The sequence below is a fragment of the Magallana gigas genome, chromosome 4 (genome assembly GCF_963853765.1).
Source record: "Magallana gigas chromosome 4, xbMagGiga1.1, whole genome shotgun sequence".
NCBI lineage: Eukaryota > Metazoa > Mollusca > Bivalvia > Ostreida > Ostreidae > Magallana > Magallana gigas.
The window spans coordinates 36,280,385-36,288,363 of NC_088856.1; the positions used below are offsets into that span (position 1 = coordinate 36,280,385).

The window sequence follows — 7,979 nt, forward strand, 5'->3', positions numbered from 1 at the left end:
TATACATGTATTAATTATCACTCATTCTTTCAAAAAGGGAAAAGGCATATCGTTATAAGCAGTACTTTTCTTAAGATAGAGAAATTATACAAATGCATACAGTTATTACAAGACACTCAAATATTTGTACTTTCAAGTTATAATATATTAAAATGAAAAACTTATGAATATAAAATGCACCTTAATAGTGTAACAGTCAAATCATACAGGTGTGCTATCATGGTTATGGTAGTTGGGTTATTACAGATACAGTAAAACTCGTTTAGTACGAACACGGATATTGCGAATTCACGGATATAACGATTAAGTCATCTTGGATCCCCAGCTATGTAAATTTGATGAATTTCTTATACGGATACGAATTACGGATATAACGAAGTAATTTCTAAGGTCCCAGTGACTTCGTTATAACCGAGTTTTGCTGTATGTATACCATTAATTGTACTCACACTGGTAATTGCAATTTTTATTAATCACCCTTCAACTACAGTATGACAAGTCACTTATCTGAAGAAGTGACTGCTGTCATTAAAACATCATCAACAAACCAAGTTAAACACATATAAAGTAAGAAATTAAAATATTTTGTTAACTGTTACAAAAAGAAAGAAAATCTAATTAAAAGTTGAATTATCTTTACTATTCAAAGTATATCAATATGTATGTACATTAAACATATAAATTAATTATGTTAAATGATCATCACTTTTGCTTTGCATATTTAAAAAAAAAACAATCTTGCCAAAATCTATGAAATAATTATTAAATGAAATTTTATTTCTAATATTTAAGGTATAAGGAATAATTCTTTTAGTATTATGAGGTGATAATTTTGGTCGGGGCATGGTCAAATTCAATATGATAGATTATTTCCTATTTCTACATTTGAAACAACATTTTAACACCACTATTTTTTTCATGTAGCACATGATATGTATAACTAGGTGGCACATCCAATACCATTTTTTAAGTTATGCTCTTAGACAAATCCATTTTGTGTCACTCATCTTTTATGAAATTATTGGATTTTTGGCTCAAAATTGATTCGTAATGTTATCACAGACAAAGACAGTGGAAATGTAAATATATAACATTACGTTACTTTTGTTAATTATGATACAATTGAATACAAAACAAAGCCTATAACAATGTAAAATCAAGAGAAGGATATTCATGTAAACAAAGCCAATCAGAACTTGCTCAGCCTTTTCTGTCGAGAAAAAAAACCGGTTTTTCTCAATTGACAGAAGAATAGGCCGAGTGATGCTCCAAATGGATATTAAGCCTTAATTGTGCATTAAAATTTTCTAAACAAATTTCTAAATATTTCAATTCTTAAATTTTTAATTAAAATGAGAATTGAGGTCAGTTTAAACTCACATTAACACTTCAGCATGTTTGCCATTTACTGGCATACAAACATTAATCGCCAGTGCATTGTTACATCATTTTATAAACACATAAGTTTTGAAATAAAATGTATGTTCGAAAAATGATGTTACAATTAATGCATTGCCGATTGGCGAGAAATGGTACTTGGGGAGAATTGGACGCACACAAGTATATAGTGATAAACGTCGTACACTTACATATTTCAAGTTAATATTAAAGTATAACACAAATAATAAAGATTTTTTAAAATAAATTGTTATACATGATGATGATGATCATGATGATGATGTAATTGTATTCAAATTATATTAACTTAAATTGTAATGTTTAGCTATATTATATATACTTACAATACAGCCTTAATTTGATTCGATTTCCTGCCTTTCTTGAGATAATTTTTAAAAACTAGCTGTTCCAAAATACAACCTCGCTCCAATTTGTCACCCTTAACCATGTTAACCCCTTTCATCATACTCATATCTTTAAAAATATTTTAACACTGATTAAGTAAAATTGTTACAACCGCCCTGAAAACTTCAGATCAAACAGATACACGTTGAATACAATACACCAGTGTCTGATTTTCTAATTGATTTAACCTTCTCAAAGACATAAACACCCTATTATTCTCATATCTTTTGACAATGTTTTGTTTTGTTTATTTTGTAGGAAATTCGAATTGTCCGTGAAACGTGACACACGACCACTTCTGCTACGCCAGGGAAAAAAAAGAATGAATTTAACTTACTTGCGATTCCTTACTTATCCTTGATTCACATTTTGGCTAAAATCTCTGTCCGAATTTGTTTCTGTATTTGTAGAGCAAGGATGTACACAAATCAAATGAATGACAGAATACTAGATTTTAGCAATTTTCTGCAATATTTACGTTTTAAGTTGCGCACGAGTTTCTTCCCTTTGTATTTGTTAAATCATACCGAGTGTGTTTCGATAGAAATGTCATTCACGATGTACAGTGTAAAAACTGTAACATCGCAACATCCTTTCATCTTTCGTCGTCGTCATGTAATTGAAAGCACCTGATTTCGAAAGGAAAATTTTTACTAGAGATCTCATTCGATTTTTTCTGACATTATTGTCAAAGTTCAATCAAATATATGCCTTTTAAAATATTTCAATAAATTGATGGCATAGAGCAGACTTTGATTTCTGAGTCAGCAGAGGGATCATTAATTTTCGCTAGGCGTCTGATAATTCACCAGTTCACCAGTTAACTGACTGATAATATTTTCCTCTACTTCTCTTTCAATTTTAAAAACCAAATTTGGGATGAAACATTTTACAAAGTGAAACTCTACTGGCACTGTACCAGTTATCGGCTATAATTTAACGTTTTCTTTTCGTAATTCCTTATTTAATGATATTTTTGGATAAAACTTGACATACTTTAAAAAGTGAACTCCTTATTTATCAATCTGTTAGTTTATATCATTATTCAGAACCCAAAACATCTTGTTTTGTGCTTTTAAGCACGCCCCGAATTTGCCGAGTTTTTACGATTTACTGTACCAGTTATCGATATCGGCTTCGTGATAATAACATAGTAAAAATCCGTGTTCATGTTGATTTTATACTCTGCTAAATGTAGTTTGAATTATGCCCCTTGTGAGGTCAAAGTAAAGTATTCGGGGTCATGATACATTATAAACAAAACTCATAAAATAATTTGTTTATTATCATACGGTAATACACCAAATCGTATACTATTCAATACATAATTGTGCAATCATGCATTCAATTGCGCTACGAATCTCTCGGAAATTCGTGAATTCCTTTTGTTTATACATGTTAAATGTATTGATTTTATATGTCAAATCAAAGCAGGGATATAATTACGTATCACAAAGAGGTAATATTCTATTTTTAACTTATTACGTCACTTCCCCCACTGCTAAAAGTGCAAAGATGTAAAATCAGTGGTAAAGAATGATCGTTTAAGCTCATGTATAAAACATATTCAAGAAAGTTTTCAAGCAAACTTACTTTTCTTTATTCGAAAAAGACGACTGAATTAAAAAATCTTGGATTGTCGCGTGCTATAAACCCGAACTCTCAGTTTAGCCGATAACTCATATGGAGAAATGGTGTACATTTTACTAATTTGCATAGCGGCCATATTGTTATCACAATGGCGATTTTCAGTACAATAGAATATATAGAAAGGAATGAGAAAAATCGCAAATTTCAAAAAATAAGTATTTCGGAAATATTTTCTCCTCATTTGGTTCTCTCATTTACTACATCCGGCATCGGAATGTGCTTGTTTTGTTTACATTAGATATTGAGAGAGCGGTTCCTTTTGAATCTGAAAAATCGAAGCGGGGCGTTGTAGGAATAAAGTGTGTTTTAGTGATGAAAGACGTCATGAAGGGATTTTGGAATTATTTTTAAAATACTTGCCATACATAGGTAAATTAGTTTCTCATATATTTACAAAGTTTACATTGCAAACTAGTTGTGTCAGAAATCTTGACTCAAATTTTAAAAGTCTTGTCGGTTCCTTTTTACTTTCAATTTAGCATTTTTCAAGACTTTCTCAGTACGCTGTCGGACTTGCAACTAGGCATTTAGGCTTTATATTGAATCATTAGGCATATTGCATATTTCTATTTAAGAATTTTCGTTATAAATTGAATGAGATTTTTCAGGTTATAATTCTATTCTGTTTCAAGCTGATATTCTTAGCTGTTTATTTATTTATTTACTCATTTTAGCTGGTATAGTCCTATTTTTAGATTATCTATAATGGTTTGATAGAGAGGCATTCAAAGTGAATTTGAAGCGTGAATCACTGATTGTGGTGACAAAAACATACACAGATAATCTATGCATTGCCCCAACACATGTTCTCATTCTAAAAAATTAAAGTTTTGACGTAATCACACAAATTTCATACATAAAAGGTATGTAATTTTCATTCCTAAGGGAGATAATTTGAAGACATGAATATTAATGAGAACAGTGTCACGTGGCATTTAGCTCATGAATAAAGTGTACGTGATTTCTCCATATGTGGTCTTAGCCGATAACTGGTACAGTACCAGTATTCTCTTTTGAGAAGTGGACAGGCATAGCCTACAATGCCTGTCCACCTCTCAAAAGAGAATAAGTGAAACTCCAGCAGTTGGGCTCAAGTACATGTACCTTCCATGTCCTTTACCAGAAGGAAAGATAGCGAATGAAATTAAAATTTTTTGACATCTTTTGGCCAAATACATTTTTTTTATAATGATATATATGAAAATGATTTAAGTTGCAATGGTACCGATATGATTACACATTCAACACGATGAACATTATATAACTCAGGCACGTAGCATCGAGAGGGTTGCAGGGGGGCCTGGATCCCCACTTCTTCTCATATACATAGAAACAGAGAAAATTCAAAATTGAACTATGAAAGAGTTGCCCCCTACCCATCGTCTCAAGCCACGGGGTTTGTGTCCATTCTACATGTATTTCCACAAACTAGAATGGACACGAAACCTGTGGCTTGATACGATATCGATGAATATACTAGATAAGAAGTAAATTTAAAATTTATGTCATATTTGGATAATTCAAACCTCCCGAATTTTTCTCTCTGTGTAATTTGTTGATATTGTCTTATGAGAAAAGAAAAAAATTCTCATATAGAAACTGTTTATCAAGTTAGCTGAGAATGCAATGAGTTCTTTTTTAAATATATCACGTTAAGCTAAACAAGGTTAAAACAATCATTTATTGTAAATAAAACTATCCACTATTTTCACCATAAACATATAACGATATATGTCTATGTTTTCACTAAACCCTTTAACGCACTTTGAAAAAAAAATAGAAGGAAGAGCTAAACTTCCATATATGGAAGTCACGTATACAACTATTTGAAAGTGAGTGAGTCCTATATTGTCGTATCGATATATCCGAAACAAAGTTAACCTCAAAAGCAGGAATGAAGACAATGTGCCAATTGTTCATTATAGGTACTTAAATAAACGTTTTCATTAAATGTAATTAAAAGGTACTGCTAAATGAACAAAGCCAATTAAGGTTACGTACAAGTAGTTTCAGTTTGATTGACGGTGAAATGACAATGTGCTATATACATTAAACATGAACTTTCAAAGTATTTTTATTTATTTTTTAAGAAATATTCGATGAATGAAACTCACTAAAATGCGAAAATAATACATGTATATACTACAGATTCCTTTTTTACGCAAGTACTTAATTCCGCGATCCAACCGTTTTGCAAATAGCGCGAGAAAATTATCGCGAGCGCTGAATTTTCATCATAGTTTCATTTATATACATGTATAGGCCTAGCTCAGGTCCAAAAAAGCGGTATTTTAAAATCAACGTTTAATATTAGAAATATACAGTGTATTATAACGGAATCGGGAATTTTGCAATGTTTTTTGTAGGGTCTCTGGTTAACTTAAATTATAAGGAACTCTATGATAACGAATGGAGGGATAAAGTGAATAGATTTAATTTTGTAGAGATGAAGAATAATGAAATTTTAATATCAAATATATAAAAAAAACTTACGTGACAACAGTTAGAAATAATGGAATGAAATTAAATATATTTTTTCAGCATAAATCATTGTATTTATAAGTCATTTATCTCTCTAATGAAGATTATGCAATTAAATATATACCTGAGTGTAAAAATTTAATTCCCTTTATTTATATATTCGTCATGTATAATTTATTTAATTAGATACTTTATGATAAAATAAAATAAGTAAACGACACTTACAAGTACACTGTATCGTTTATTAGAAAGCTTTGACATTTTTAGAAACAATCTTCCGTAATACAACGTACAGTTGTTGATAAAGATAGATAGTATATAGGCTAAATGCGATCTTAACTTTTAGTTATCATTCTTTGAGTAATATGGGTGATCAAATTTAGTTGGGCTGATCAAATCCAATGAAGCCAAAAGGGCTTTATGGTAGATTTGATAAAGTCCGACTGTTCATGTATTTGATCTCCTCATAATGATAAAAGAATGATTCCTTATTAAATGTACATATAATTATTTATATAATTTTCAGTAATTACACTATTATATACTACTATTAAAATAGTAATTGATAAAATGCATTGGACTATACATTCTAAAATTAACTTGACTTGTAGTGTTATCACAGACAAAGACACTTGAAAGTGTAAATATATGCAGAAAATACTAACTAAAATCTGTAAATAAAAGAAATATGGAGAGAGAGAGAGAGAGAGAGAGAGAGAGAGAGAGAGAGAGAGAGAGAGAGAGAGAGAGAGAGAGAGAATGTGTTAGGGAGAAACAGATTGAATGGCCAAAAACCATATAACAATTTTACCCTGCATATCTTTTTTAAAAAATAAACTTCAAGCTATTCGTAATGACTAATTTTAAATGCTTGCATATGAAGGGAAAGATTAGTCCATCCTCATCCACTCCTAATATATAGCTTAATTGGTTCTTTTATTAGTTTTAAAGTTAAGCGGTTTTATACAGGTATGTATATCTATTTCTTTTAAAGTAGTTTGATGATAAAATACATGTATGTATACGCTACCTGTTCCACGTACATGTACACACATTACTGAAAAACATGTATCAGAATTCGTGCCCATTCAATGACCGCTTAACGCTAGGGTATAAAATGGAGCAAAAGCCGTCTTTTTTTCTGAGCGACTGGCAGATGTCCACTGAATTTGAGAATATTGGTCTCTTAAGCTTGTTATCATTTGCCATAACTAATAGTGTTTAAAAGCACTTAACACCTCATTCCCCAATCCTATCCAAAGTTATATGTAATTCTACAAGCAGATCTCCAAAAGATTTTTTTCTTAAATGACCACACGCTGTGAGGGACAACATCCGCAGTTTTAGACTTTGACACAGAGCTTTTATTTTCGGAAATTGCAAAACAGCCAAGAGAGAGAGAGAGAGAGAGAGAGAGAGAGAGAGAGAGAGAGAGAGAGAGAGAGAGAGAAGAGATCATCGCGATTGTGAAGACATTTAGATTCAATTCGACATGCTTCCTTGTAAATTCGGTTATCCATCTATGAATAGGAAGACTCTTCACTGACAATTGAATTAACGTTAACAATGTTAAGCCTTCTCTGTTTCCTTTTACATATCACCTCGGGATGTGGCCTCGAAGTACATGCAATACAAAAGGTGGGGGTGTTGGGTGGCAAACAAAATTCGAAGGGGTCGAAAGTACAGTAAGATTTTGTCAGCGAAGCAGTCTGATAGATAATAATCCCCTAATAATAGAATGACCTCTTGGTTCTGTTAGGTATTAATAGCTATTTGCTAATCAGATATACATGTGTCACGTGCATGCTATAATTATACCAAAAACAGAAAATCAATCAGCAACAAGACCCCCCCCCCCCCAAAAAAAAAAAAAACCCCAAAAAACCACAAAAACAAAACAAGAATTATATTAAAACAGCAATATTTTTTATCGTAAAACAATTGTAGCAGAAATTTTGTTTTCAAATTATATTACATTTTGTTATTATACAGTTGTAATAATAATTTTGATAATTTTTGGTATTGAACCATAGATCATGCATTAT

General features: G+C 31.1%; 1 protein-coding gene across 1 annotated transcript in view; it reads right to left on the bottom strand.

Moving 5' to 3' along the window:
- Positions 1-2,401, bottom strand: part of LOC105347524 (prestin) — a 32,627-nt gene extending 30,226 nt beyond the window's left edge. Inside the window, exon 1 of the mRNA XM_011456658.4 lies at positions 2,141-2,401. The gene's annotated coding sequence lies outside the window, so the exon portion shown is untranslated. The remainder of the gene's footprint in view (positions 1-2,140) is intronic.
- Positions 2,402-7,979: the final 5,578 nt, after the last annotated feature.